The following is a 15,157-nucleotide window of genomic DNA, read 5'->3' as shown; positions in this document are numbered from 1 at the left end:
GAACTGTGCCCCCATCATCTCATGGTTTAGTTATTTTGAGACAGTAGCTCATGATTTTGCCTGGGCCAGCCTGGGCCATGTTCCTCCCACTTCTGTTCTCAGCTTAGCTAGGATGATATGTTTGTACCATCACACAAAGCAAATGGTTAACATGGGATCTCACCAAACTTTTGCCTGGATGACTTCACTTGAACTTCCAACACTGGAATTATATGCATGAGTACTCATGGCTGGCCTGAGAAAGGAGCTTTTATCTGTTATGTACTTCAAGTCCATAATCACTCTGCTTTGATTCTATGATTAACTTTTCCTTCTCTAATCATTAATTCACATTCTTCTTACAGATTGAAGAGTGAACATTTCTTCTCTCTGCTCTAATCCCTTGATGTTGCCTTAAAAGTTCTAAGTTTTTGGTTGATAAACTATGAATTTTGGGAATGCTGATTCCAACCTTATTACAAAGAGGATGTGCAGGACATGTGACTGGTCTCTCAGAGAAGACAAGTTCTTGCCTGCAATAGTCTGCAATGATCTGTGTAAGTTGGACATTACCTATACTTGGACATATCGTGAGAAGCTGAGATACTTGTAGTATACGAGGGTTGAACACTGTATCGGATCTGATTGAAATCCAGGCTAAATCTTTTCTTAATATGGAACCAGCGCACAAGAGGGCAGAGTACAGAAGTAGGGAGAAATCAGATATTATTGATACAAATGAACTCTTGAATTAAGGTTTTATTTAAGAATTTCTTGGTAGAATTTTTTTGTTTTATTATTTAATGCAGAGTAAATTTGGGTTTCTGAAAATTATAAATGTAAATTTGATAAATTTTTATTCAGTTTTAATTAATACAATTTGATAATAAAACTGGAAAATACCCATTTTATTATTTCAAGTCCCAGGTAACATAAAAGAAACAAAGATTAAAATAGATCAATTCTTTTCTGGAGAACTATTAAAATAGTATGTTCAAAACTATATGTATTCATATTTTCTGTGGAGAAAACTCACTCTTATGTGATTGTCAGCTATGTCTGACAATTGGAACAATTGAAGATCTATTAACTAGACATTTAATTTTTAATCTTTCATCTTAAAAAAAACACACTATTTATTAACTTGTTATGAAATGAGAGCAAAATTGACAGCAGCAATGGTGTGTTAATCTTAATTACCTATACAAGTTTTATGACTTTTATGTATTTTATGAAATATTCATCTTCATAAATGATGAATATCATTTCCTAAATAGGAACATTGCTTTTAGCTGAAAGTTTTAGAGACGAAGAAATTTGTAGGCATCAAGTGATATTCATGGAGCTTGTCTGAAGCAGGACTTTGTGTCTATGAAAATCCAGATCCAGTTTAAAAGATCCAATTTTACTTGGAGGTGAAATAGAAAACCATGATATTATTTTTGCAATAGATTTTGCATTGATAGTTACATTTCAAGCTGCTGAACTGTGAGAAATGAAGCCTAGTGCAAGTAATGGGGAAGAATGTGGAGATGGTCAAATCAAGAATTAGATTCAGTACATTTAGTGATGGTATTGAAAGCACCAGTGATTTTATGTAATAACTTATCTGTGAGCTAATTTTATTTGAGGAACAGTGTTATCTTTGTGCATCACGGTAATCTCTTGGTTTTACAATGGTAAGGAGGATATTTCAGTGCCATGTGAATTCATTGTTCATCCTTCCCCAGATGTGAAGGATGAACTAGTGTAGTGAACTACACTAGTAAATAGAGGGTACCCCATACCCTGAGCACCCATGTAGGGATACCCTCCTCACTCTACTATAACTTCACTGCCCATGGTAAGTCCTCTCCACCCCATGCTGAAGAGAACCTCTCTATACTGTATGTTTCCTATACCCTGTTTCCCCTTTTGAACTTTTTTGTGCTTTCTACCTTTTGAACTTGTTTGTGTCACAAACTGTAAACCTTTATGTATTATAAAATACATAAAAAGTTCTTCACGTAGGCACTAGAAGAGATGGGTGATGTAGGACCATGTAGGTTGATGCAATATGTTGAATATGATAATATCTAGAGTCCTTGCTTTAGATAATATGTGAGTTAGAACAGCTTGGGTTAGGAAGGATAGGAGTTTAGGAAACATCTGACACATAAGTACATAATTGCCATATTGATAGATAGCTGGTTAACTCTTTTCAGTGTCATAGAGAGAAAAATAAGTGAATTTAACTGCCTTGTAAGGATGTCAAAGACTATGGGAAAGAAAAGAACGTTCAGAAATGAAGAACATCAATCACTTATCTGAAGATGACAGATTAGCAATTGCAAATACCCACTGGCTGAACACTAATTGGCAGATTATTAGATCTTTTTGCACATATTATATTTTCTCAGTTTTAATTTTTTAAGTCTGTCAACCTATCAATCAATCTATCTATCTGCCTACCTACCTACCTACCTATTTACCGATTATCAGTCTTATTCCTTGTTTCACCTCCAGATAATTGTGCTCATAATTAACCATAGGAAATCATTTAGGGAATCAGACCAAAGAAGTCTTGCTGATCTCAACAATGTCTACAGATATCAAATGGTGGAGGTTTCTAAATTTTCTTCCATTTTCTGGAGATATCTTTCTTGTGAAGACTAACTTCTATTAAAAATTAAGCCATATGGAAATAAAAAATTATTACTCATTGAACAAAAGAGTCATTTTGTCCTCTGACTCCCTGGTAGAAAAGTCATTTATGCAGACAAATCTATGCTGACCTGGGATGGTCTCCTTAGCTGGACACACTAGGCCTGTTCTGAGTTACTGAAATGAGCCATCCTTGCAGTTTTGCCCAACTCCTGTTGATTTGCATGTACCCAGAGCTCAGTCCAATGCCTCAAGGACTCCTTAATAGACTGATTACACCCTATGCAGGACTCAGTCCCAGACAGGACACAGCATGGACATGAGAAACCCTGCTTGGCTCCTCTGGAATTTGATACTTTGACTCCCAGGTAAGGAAGGACAGTGCTGGTGAGTTTCTCAACACAGTGTGGTCAGTGTGGCTTTGCCCTTCAGGGAAGTACTCTTAGAAGCATGATTGTCAACGTGCCATGTATTTTTTCTTTTATATTTCTATTGTTAGGTATCAAACGTGACATTCAGATGACACAGTCTCCATCCTCCCTGTCTGCGTCTCAGGAGACAGAGTCACCATCACTTGAAGGTAGTCAGAGCATTAGCAATTATTTCTCCTGGTGTCAGCAGAAACAAGGGGAACATCCTAAACTCCTAATCTATGATGTATCCAGTTTGCAATCTGGGGTCTCATCAATGTTCAGTGTCAGTGGGTCTGGGACAAATTTCACTCTCACCATCAGTAGCCTGGAGCCTGAAAATGTTGCAACTTATTACTGTCAACATTATTAGGAGATCCCTCCCACAGTGATAGGAGTCATAACATAAGCTACTCAGAGAATCAGAAATACAAGGCTTGGCAGTCCAGCAATTCCTCCTGGTGCCTCCACCTGTTGAGAGCATTTCTCACATGCAGCCAAACTCTGAAGGTCACTGGGAGATTCTCGCAGACAGGGCCAGGGAAACCCCTCTGCAACCTCTTTTTTACCAGCTCGAGGCCAGACCTGCTGTTGCCTCACTTGATTTAATAAAGGACACAAATACATACTCATGAGGAGTCTGTGTTGAGGTATCAGTTTGGAATCACACAGCAACAAAGCCACTCTGGTACACCAAGTAGAATTTTTTTAATTATAGGGAATGGGAGTCTTAACTACAGCTTTAGAAGAATTTTTGATTGGCATAAATACTTGTGCCTGTTCTAGAGGTTCAATATATTTCCATATATGTATACATTATATGATGATCAAAAAAGGGTAATTAGCATATTTATCACTTTAAACATTTATTACTTCTTTGTGGTGAGCCTTTCAATGCTCTCAAATTATAGAAATTATAAATTCTTGCTCCTGCACTAGCAGTTAGCTTACATCTGCCACAGAGGTATGAACTATCAAACCATTGGGGTACTCTGACCTGTCTGGAAGGTGTTGGTGCTCTTGGCTGTGTGGACCATCTCACAGGTGATTCTCAATTCTTCCTTCTGCCCAAATGTCTTCCTGATGATGTTGATACATAGAACCAAATCCTCATCTTATGATTTAAAAATCTTACATGGGAAAACAAAAATGACATTTTTACTTCCAGAATCGCACTCATGATGAGTAACTCACAAATGATAGTCTAGCATGATCACTACATCCCAACTTATAATTTTGTCAGTGAGATAATGGGTCTGAAAGTCTTTCTTGGGAGTGTTTATTCGTACATCTGGGATCATAACAAGAGAATCTGATTATCAGACAGTAAATAGACAAATGAGAAATTTTGTTATCTATAAATAGAAATCATCTGAAAAACAAATGGAAAGTCTTTCTGGAGAACACACTCACTCACACACACACACACACACACACACACAAGGATGTAGCATGTGTTTTCTTTAATATAAAAAAAAAACTTTGCTACTCCATATTTGTCCAGAACCTGCAGCAGAGTCACTATAACCATGAAGATAAATGCTATGTGTTGTGAGTCACTGGGTTTGATGTGGTTTGTTACAGACCATTATTGTTGAAAAGCTGACTCACACAATATCAAGCATGTATACATACAGATAGATGCATTTTTATGAAAACTGATTGCATACATGAAATGTTTAGAAGATCACTTACAGAGAAATAGAATACATAGAAGAAATTGAAAATAACAAAATATGTGAATAAAGGTAATACATTTTAGGTCACTTATGGATGCATCTAACAGGAAGAGTTAATGATAAGTTTATCAACTTTATAGCAGTACTGATTACCAGAATAATGACAATGAGATTTCACAGATAAAATTCAGAATTCGTGAAAAGTCATTAACTTCTCATTTAATGAAAAAGCATATATGTTCATATGTATGGACGTTTATATATACATGTGTTCAAACACAAATAATATATACATATGTTTGTATATTACTTGTTGCATAAGTGTGTACATATATTCATATAAAACCCAAGTTATATATGTATGTGTATAAACCCGCACACTCATGTAACAGATACACATGTACAAAATTATGAGAGAGCCAAGAAAATATGGTTTAGCCTATTCAGAACCTGTTTTATGAAAAGACTAGTGAGAAATGGCAGAGAGTTCCTTTTCAACATCTTAATAGTACTCATTGTAACAGGAGTGACGTGGACTCTTAACATGTTTTGGATTTGCATTTTGTTTATGCGCAGGGATGTTGAGCATTTCTTCATTTTTATGTGGCCATTTGGACTTCTTCCTTTGGAAAAGCTGTTTAGCTCATTTGTCCATTTTTGCATTGGGTCATTGAGTTTTTGTGGGACTTTAGATTTTGAGTTCACTGTATATTAAAGGGAACTAGGGTTTTTAATTCCTTGGCAGATATATAGCTGGTAAAGAATATCTCTCATTCTGTTGGGCAGCCTCTTTAATTTGGTGAGCATTTTTTTTGTTGTGCAGTAGCTTTTTAATGTCATATAGTCTCATAGGACAATCTTTTCTCTTATTTGCTGAACCATTTCAGTTTTATTTAGAATGTCATTTTCTATGCATATTAATTTCAGTTTATTCCCTGCTCTTTCCTGCACTAGCTTCAAAGTGGTTTTTTAAAGAAACAAAACCACAGAACTGCATGGTCTCACATATATTGTGTTAAATAAACTTTTCTCATGAGGGAAAGTAGTTGCTATTTTGAAAGGATTTGGTGTTCCCTATTACTTATGGTGAAAAGAGTTGCTATTATTTGTAAAGGAATATTATCGAGTATTAGTTAGTAAAACATTGCTCTTGACTTTTTAAAAAAATGTGAGTTCAAGTGTAGGAAAATGTGATTAGTGTTAGAAGATCACAGGGGCCCAAGATTAGAAAAAATCCATGCACCCAAGAGTAGAAGAATCCTCAAGAGACAGAAATAGAATGTAAGCCTCAAATGGAGGCCTGCAGGCAAAAGTGATAGGCACTGATAGTTGATGGGCAGGCTGTGGCTTTTCTGTGGCCAAGAAAGTCATTTCCAAGTAGTAGCTCTGTTCTCTGCAGGAGGCCACCTGAGTTTAGAGCCTTCAGCAGTAGGGGTTCCTTCCACAGGATACAGCAGCAATAGCATCATTGTACTTGGAATTCATTCTAGAAGCTCTGCCTTAAACCTGATCCTTACCACTCCCAAACAGTTTTTGAGCACTTTCAATGTCCCATAGTAAATCCTTTTATGCTGAGTCTACTTGAAACTTGTATTGAAGAATTGTGACCAATCTACATTGATAGCATCATCACAGCCTCATTTCTTGTTACTTATTGTATTTTCCTGTAGAACAATCAGAGTAGGCCAGTATGAACAACCTTCCATGTCATTCAAACTCAATATTATAAGCACCTCGGGAGCCACTGGGTTCTCCCCACCTGCACTGTCTCATGGAAAAAAATAGAGGACACTGAGGGATCTTTTCTAATCACTCAGCTTTACTTTCTTTAGGCTTGGGTGTGCTCTCCACATTCATCATACACTTATCATTACTCTTCTTGTATACTGAGAGAAACCTTTAGTAAATATTCTGCACTCTCTGTGTAATTCTCTCCTATTTCTATGGCTTCAGTCTTTTTCCTAGCATAATTTCCTGGAAACTCTTTTCAGGTTATTAACAGAAATCTTAAAATCTTACATATTCTAGTTTGCAACTCTGGAATCATTGCCCTTTATGGGATATCTTATTATCCTGGGATCATTGGATATCCTACTATCCAATATCTTGAAAATAATTGTTTCATATGCTTTGTTCTATATGTTACTTCATATTATTTGTTTGTTTCTTCATGTGCTTGCTTGCTTGTTTGTTGAGATGGGGTTTTGCAATATAGCCCAGGCTGTTCTTGAACTCACTGTGTACACCAGGTTAGCCTTGAATTCATGATGATACTACCTCTGCCTCGAGATTTCTGGGAATACAGACACATACCACCATACATGGCTCTAGGCAATGCATTCAGAGTGCAAACAGGGTCCATGCTACTTTCAAAGGTCTATGAATATGGTCATTAAAGATACAGACACAAAATCAAAATGATCACAACAAGTAAAATTTGGAACATTGGTCTCTTTAAGCAACCAGAGTGCATGTGTCAAAAAAAATTCCAGGTAAGAATTGTTTTTAATACTCTTGATATCTGAACAATAATTTTTGAAAGTCCAGGGGATATAAAGGTTATGGAAGCAGAGAGTAGAAATAGGAGATTTTCTGTTTTTTACTCAGAAACAAAAGTCATAGTACATCCAATGCTGTGGTCCTCAGACCTGTCTGCAAAGCCCAGTTGTATGGTGGTGATGTTCTCAGCTGCATCCAACATCTAATAGGTGATTCCCAAGTCCTCACCCCTGTCCTCCTATCTGCCTGCAGGTGCATATTAATAGTGATGAATGAACCTTGCTGTCTTCTAAAGCTCAATGAGGCCCCTCATTGAACATCTGCATAGAAACCAGAAAGGGGAAGAAGTGCTAGGAAATGTACTTCCTAAGGTGATGGTGATGACAGAAAGTTCATAGCTGATTGCCCTTTTTGGTCAGAATTTTTTCAGGTAAGGCATTACCTAAGAGCATTTTTACATCTGCTTCTAAGCATTATTAGCAAGTTGGAATCACAAGCAAGAAAACTTCACTAAGTCATACACTCAATAGAATAAGAAGAATTTACATGAAATATATTAGGGTCATTTGAAAAACAAAAGGAACATCTTGAAAAAATAAAAAGCAATTCCATGGATATTGAATTATTTCCTTACATAGAATTTATCTAGAAAATTCAACAGCATCATCAGCATCACTGAAAGCATATTACAAATGCAAAATTCAAAATAAAAACACTTTAGACCTACTCAATGGGACTGCATTTTAGGAAGTTAACATGTGTTCTATGTAAGGTTTGAGAAGCTGTATTCTGGAGATAAATATCATAGGTAAAGAGGTGATTTTTACTCCACAGTTACTCCATTTAAAAACAGTTCTATTTTGTTAAACATACACACACAAACTTACATACACACATTTATAGTTGTCCTTAATCTCTGCTATAACAAAATAACTGAGCTGAGTACTGTATGAGAAAAATGCTTTTCTTTAGGTTGCAGTTTTAGGTATTGAAACTTCAAGATTGATTATCCTATCTGTCTTTCCTCAAGTGAGGGTTCCCTTCTTTGTACCATGACATGGTGGATATATTGATAGGGAAACTGCTGCATGTTGGTATTCCTTTGCTGTATTAAAAACAACTATTGAGAGAAGAAATTCACTCTAGGAGACCACCATTACCCCTTCCTATATGAGAACCTACAATAACCTAACAATCACCCAATGGGTGCCACATTTTAAATTCTACCACCTCTTATCATGGCCACTATGGGGTCTTATTGAAGACCAGCACAAGCCTCCATTACATTAACCCTTGTGGAAAATCTAAGTACAAAATTAATGAATCCCAAATTTATTCTTTAATATTAAATAAAATTTGAAAATTTAAAATTTATTGTGCCATAGGAAGGGATCCTATGCAAAACTATTTGCAAAGAGCATATTCAAATATTTGTTAGTATGGCTTGGTTTGGATATTTCATTTGCTTCTGTAACTAATTGTGACCTCCAGATTAAACAAAATATGTGGATAATTTTAGTGTCCCGAAACAGAGTGAGCTATGCCAGCATTAGCCAAGTCATGAACATGCAAATATATGCTAATTGTTTTAAGTCAAGGTTCTTTGAGTGGATGCTTGCCAAACATTCATTGTGCAAACTCAGCCAATATATTTCCACATATACTAACTAGGTAACTATGTTTTGATGAATCACAAAATTTTCAAGCATGGAAATACCACAATGAAACTACACATTGTTTAGTTTAATATACACTATTGAACATAAGCATCTTTAGTATGATTATTAATTTGTTAGTTTATTCATGAAGATATTAAGTAAAAATTAAAACTTAGTACTAGGTCAGTAAAAATAGTAAACTTTAAGTCATTTATGGAAAATGTGATCATGTATTTATAATATACCTATAGGTCCCCATATACTTATATGCTATGATATTGTCCACAAAAACTTACAAATACATAAATTTCTGTGCATTTAAGGTTAAGATTCTAGGTTGCTTCAGGCATTTACTTCTGCTTCTGAATTATTTCTGGATATGGAGACACCTGGTTGTCTTGATATTTATTGGATGTTTGTACCAGACTGGCATCACACCACTTCCATAGTCAAGGATGACCTGGAAGAAAGAACATCAAAAGAAAGTGAATACTATGATATATCATGGAATCCTTATAAGGTACAATTGACAATTCAGTGACAATGAACCCCAGTTTTGACAAATCATTTGACCCTTGAAGATGCACAATTGAAGGATTAGAGACAAAATTGTTTTGGAAAAGCCATCAGAGCTTTGCAATATGGAACAAGATTGAAAATGAATGTCCAAGAGAACACTCATGTGAAGGACATTGCTCAGCAGGGCTCTCAACTATTTATGACTCAGCACTTTGACTTTAGACAGGCGTGGCTTTTCCCCATTAGATTTCCAACTAGCCAAGGTTCACATGGCTACTCATATTTCTCCTTTATTCTAAATGTCATTAACACATATTAGTTATACAAATTTTTATTATTTAATGTTAAATTTCTGTACATTAATTCAACATGACAATGTGAATTATGTTCACCCACTCTTCTTTTACCCCTGCCAATTTCCTCCTCCCCGCTGAATCCAGTAACTGTTCTAATAATCCTTCTTCTACATTTATTTTTTGTTTCCAAATATGTTAGTAAACATATGATATTTGCTTTTCTGTGATTAGCTTATATCAGTTAACATGAGGAGCTCCAGGTTTATTTCACTTAACATGATAATTTCCAGTTCAATCCATTTTCCTGCAAATGATAGAATTTCATTTTTCTTTATGAACAAATAATACTCTGTGTGTATGCATATGCTTATTTACTGTATTCATGTATCTGTTGTGAGGCACTTAGGCTGCATCTTAGCTAAAGTGATTGATGCTGAATAAACATGGGTACCCTTATATTTTTTTTGTGTGCTGACTTCACTTCCTTCAGATATGTACAGGAGTAGGAAAGCTGGGTTCATAAGTTTTATTTGAATTTCTTTGAAGAACATCCATACTGCTTTCCAAAATGTCTATACTAATTTCTATTTCCAACTATAGTATACAACTCTTCTTTTTTCTCCACATTCTTGCCAGAATTTTAAATTATCTTTTATATTTTTGGGGTACTTCTGATCATCCAAATTGCCATGAATGACTACTTCCAAGCCCTGAAAAGTATACCACACCTCTAGGAGCACCTGCTGCTCAGTTGACTGCAGTGCCAGCAGGATGGATGCATTCCTCTTTGTGTGGAGTAACAGTGGCTCCTGAAGCTACACTTTACTTTGTGGTCTCTTAGAGTTGCAGTATAAATTTCTGGGAATCTTCTGGAGGTCTTAAGAGTCCTGAAAGAGGCTCTGCTCTGCCTCCCATTTGCTATCAGGTGAACAGCATCTTCCTCCTTATGCTCCCGCTACTATGATATTATGCCTCACCAAAAGTTCAGAATCAACACAGCTAAAAACTATGGACTGAAACCTCTGAAATAATGAGTTAAAATACATCTTCCTTCTCATATGTTGTTTCTACCATGAAGTTGGTGATTGAGATGATAGAACAGTCTAAAACACTTGTGAATCCCCTGCTTTTTCTATGAATTTATTCATATCATCAGATGTCCCTTTTCTGATACTCCTATCAATAACCTGCCATTATATTTAGGGCCCAGTGTATTTGCTGCTGTTCTGTGTGCAGGAAGATTATTTTCTCTTATATGCAAATTGTCTCCTCTATTTTGACAATGCCACCACTGTGGCAGGGGTATAAATCTTTTTACATCTGTGATTGTCACCTGTGCCTTATATACTTATGTTGTGATATATATCTTCATGTAGGTGGTGAGTGACCCTTCTATCAAGAATGTAGTGATTTCAATGATGTGCATTGTGGTCCTTTAATGATGAACCCTTTCCAGATTGAGGAATGAGGAAATAAAGGGAACCTTGACATATCTCATCATGTGGAAAGGTTTTTACTGTGATTAAACCATCTGCTGTATTCTAGTGTGAAAGTTTTACAATGGCAAAAATAATGGTAAGCCAGTATACATGAATCTTTAATCACCAAATTAAAAACAGATATTTCTTTCTAACCAAATTAGAAACAGAGATGAACTGTTAATGGATGTTTATTCATTTGCATTATTTATTTTAGAAAGTGAATAAAGAAGGGGATTTTTTATCATGGTCAAGATGACATTTAGTGACTAGTCTTATTCCAATGGTTGGGAACTAGTGAGTTGCATAACACAGACAAACTTACTGTGTTGCAAATTAACTAAATCTTCTACTTGATCAAATAATTACTAAAATGTATCCTGCAAAATGGAATCCTTAGGAGATCATGTTAGTATTCAACCTAAAAGTTTCATGAATTTAAAAAGCCCTGTACATATTTTGATGGTCTGAGTAGAATTTTTTAGTAATGGACCTTTGTTTTGAGCTCTCAAAGGAAATTAAACTTAAATCCTAATACACCTAGGAAGTAAAGAGCATTATCGTTCATTACAGGGATATCACATCTGGGATTAGGTTCCTGTGATAGTTCTTCTCTGAGTCCTATATGGTGTGGTCACTTCCAAGGGTTTGTTTTCCTCTGTCTCCAGGTGGTGGCAGCAGTTGCAGGTATTACACCTGAACATGAAGCCAGAGACAGCAAATGCAGTGCCCTCCCCCTTGTTCCTGTGTAATAGGCCTTTCCTTACAGTAACACAGAAACCTTTCTGTCATAAGTTCAATGGTGGCCATCAAAATGACACTTCCACCTTCCAACCCTCCTCATCTGTGAATAAAAACCTTCCATTATGAGAAAATACAAAATATTTATGTGTACATTTAGTTTGTTGCAGAGGAAAAGTTTGTTTCAGGTTGTCTGGGTGGTTCCTACATGTAATTTTTCACCTTCTTACAGTGATAGAGAATAAAATGGATGAATATGATCAGTTTTTGGTTGTCAGCATTACACATATTTGTCCAAGAAAAAACCCTGATTTCATAGGAATGCATTATTATCAACACTATAATGCCTGTACAATTTATCATGTCAATTTGAATCTTTTAAAAACTTAATATATTATTAAGATAATGAACTAAAAAAATCTGGCAAGATGCTTCAGATCTTTTAACGCTTCCTCACTTGATACCTCTAAATCCTTTAAACTATTTGTTATTTCTAAAATTACATTTCTAAGACAGGCGTACAAAATAATCTGTCTGCATGGTCTTTAAATATCATTCCTGAAGGAAATTAGGGAAGAGATTTTAAAGGAGGAAAACTAGAAAAAAAGACAAAAGAAAAATTTTTCTTATAAATTTTATATTCAAGGAAATAATAATAAAAACATCTCAAACACATTTCAAAAGTCTTGAAGTCTTTACTACATATTACTACTGCAGAAAGGATGGCACAAATGTCCCATTCATTCCAAGACTTCAGGTGTAATGTTCAAAGCAATTTTGAATTGGTTTAAGCATTCATAACATCCAGGACATACTTGGTTTTGAAAAGATAGAAGAGGACGTCCCCTCCTTACAGAATATTAGGACAGTGAACAAGGCTTTGGATACCTGCAGATCAGACTCATATTTACTCACAACCATAGTCTTCTATTATCTCCAGAGACAGAATTATGTGGTCTATCTTGCCAGCTGCCCAGAAAATGAGGAAACATGCTATAATGGCTACAAAGACAATGAAACCAGTGCTTAGATTCACATCAATGATAACATTCAGAAAAGAAAAAATGGGCAGAAGGAGTATCTCTCAATAAATGGTAGTAAATCACAGCTTTGTGACTCCTTTCTCTGCTTATACTGAATCATTTAAAAACTATCAGAATGTGAGCTAAGTCCCATGATATTCATTTCAAAATCATTACCTGCCTAACCTGAGTACACAATTGGGCCATCTCCAGGTATTTCTGTAATATCCCACCCATGAGCAACACCGAAACACTCTTGCTGGGAAAAGCTTGTGACTAAAAGATTGCTTTTGGTAGTATACCATCTTCATGATATTAATTCTGCATATTCATGTACTTGGTGAGTATCTCCATCATCTTTTGACTTTTACAATTTCATTTTTCAACTTTTTGTAATATTCGTCATAGAGGCCTTTCACCTGCTTGCTTAAGTGACTACTCTTGTGTTTCATTTTTTTGAAGATAATTGTGAAATGAAATATTTTCTTGATTTCTTTATCAGCCTGTTCATTTTTGGTATATAAAAGCTACTGATTTTTGTATTTTGATTTTTATATACTATTATGTAACTGATAGTATGTTTCAGACTTAAGGGTTTTTTTTGGCTGAATCTTTGGGTTCATTTAAATATAGAATTTTATCATTCAAGTGTAAATTCTGACCTTGGGTCAGAAGATAAAAGCCTTCATTTAGCCTATCTTGGAATAGTTGTGTGTGTCTCATGTAGGCCAAACAGTGTGGGTTTCCACTCTTCTGTCTGGTGGAGTCTTTGGAACATAATGAACAGTATCAAATCCTGCACTAATAAATTCTGACTCCCAGATAACATTCATGCAGGTTCACTGACAAGAAAATCTATCAGGTCTTGCAAGTCACAAATTAGTTTGCAGCTTTAGGACCCTAAAGTAACAACCTGTGGCATCACAGAAAAGGACAAACTAAAATAAACCCCAAAACATGTAAGTCCTTATTAAATCAGTTGGCTATAATTACCCTTAGAGATGCATAGAAGCCCTCTGCCTCACCTGGACCCAAATGGAAGTTGTTCTCTCACTCCACCTTCAAAGTTTTGTTAGTTGTGCCTAGAGTGGCATGACCAGCATTGTCCATTTCTTAGTTCGGTTGTCCAGATTATAGGTGGATGTAGTAACATAAAGGAGACTGAGATTATCTTTTGAAAGACATTAGAAATTTTGAACATTAATTCAATAGAAAGCAAGGGAACATTTTTTTCTGAACAACATATAATTTTCAGATATTTTACATTTTCTATATTTTTAGATAAACAGATGAGATTAACAATGAATCACAAAATATTTTATGTTCAGTTTTAATATGATAGTATTATTTTCTGAAATTTGACAGTATTACAGAATATTTTGTAAAGGTAGCATCTTCTAAACTTGATTTATAATGAAAGCAAACCCAGCAGATTTCTTGATGTTATTGATTTTCCCACAATTCAAATTTCTATTTTAGAAAGCAGGTTTATTACTTTCTGTGGACTGCCTTAAGAGGTTCTACAAATTTGGTGAATTTAAAGAGCAGGAAGTGAGTTTTATTACACCACTGGGTACTGGAAATCTGAAGTCAAGAACAGACAAGCATTCTTCTCTCTGAAATTATAGGGTAGACCCTTGTCTACCTCTTCCAACCTTGCTTGCCTCAAGCATTTCTTGGCTTATAGAAGCAAAACTCCAATGCCTGCCTGAGTGTTCATATAGCAATCTTTTCCCTCTATGCCTTTTGTGCTTTGTTCTCCTTTTATTGGTCCATGTTCATGCTCATGTGTCCTTCTATACTCCATATGACCTCAACACAGACAATTATATCTCCAACAACCCAACATCTAATGTCTGTGGTAATCAGGATTTGGACTTCAGTATACTTTTGGGAAGGAGACAATTTAACCCAACAAAGTGGTCAAATTCTTCATTTAACAGCTTTACAACAGTTTTTAAAAGTTGAATTTTACAGTATCCACCTTTTGTTTGTTTTCTTTTATATTTTTTTCTCTCTAACACCTGTTACTAGCACAGTTGATCTGTAGTCCTAAATTTTCAGGAGCAAAACCAAGAATAGCTATGTCTAGCAGCATAAGAAAATATCAGGTCTAAGGAACACACAATTTATAATAAGTAAAAAAAACAGAAAAGGTTAAATATCATTTCAATGACATAAATATGGTACATGTGTAATTTTATACTTACTTCTTTAGCAAGACTTATTATCG

The 15,157-nt window shown here is 35.3% G+C and overlaps 1 long non-coding RNA gene across 1 annotated transcript; it reads left to right on the top strand.

Moving 5' to 3' along the window:
• The first annotated feature begins 368 nt into the window (after window positions 1-368).
• Window positions 369-10,075, top strand: LOC141415053 (uncharacterized). Its single transcript, XR_012440082.1, has 3 exons — window positions 369-536; window positions 7,463-7,640; window positions 9,192-10,075. It is a non-coding gene; the product is annotated as an uncharacterized lncRNA (long non-coding RNA).
• The last annotated feature ends 5,082 nt before the right edge of the window (window positions 10,076-15,157 follow it).

This window comes from Castor canadensis, chromosome 12 (genome assembly GCF_047511655.1).
Source record: "Castor canadensis chromosome 12, mCasCan1.hap1v2, whole genome shotgun sequence".
Classification (NCBI taxonomy): domain Eukaryota; kingdom Metazoa; phylum Chordata; class Mammalia; order Rodentia; family Castoridae; genus Castor; species Castor canadensis.
The sequence above is the reverse complement of the archived record's forward strand: the minus strand, read 5'-3'. Positions and strand labels throughout refer to the sequence as shown.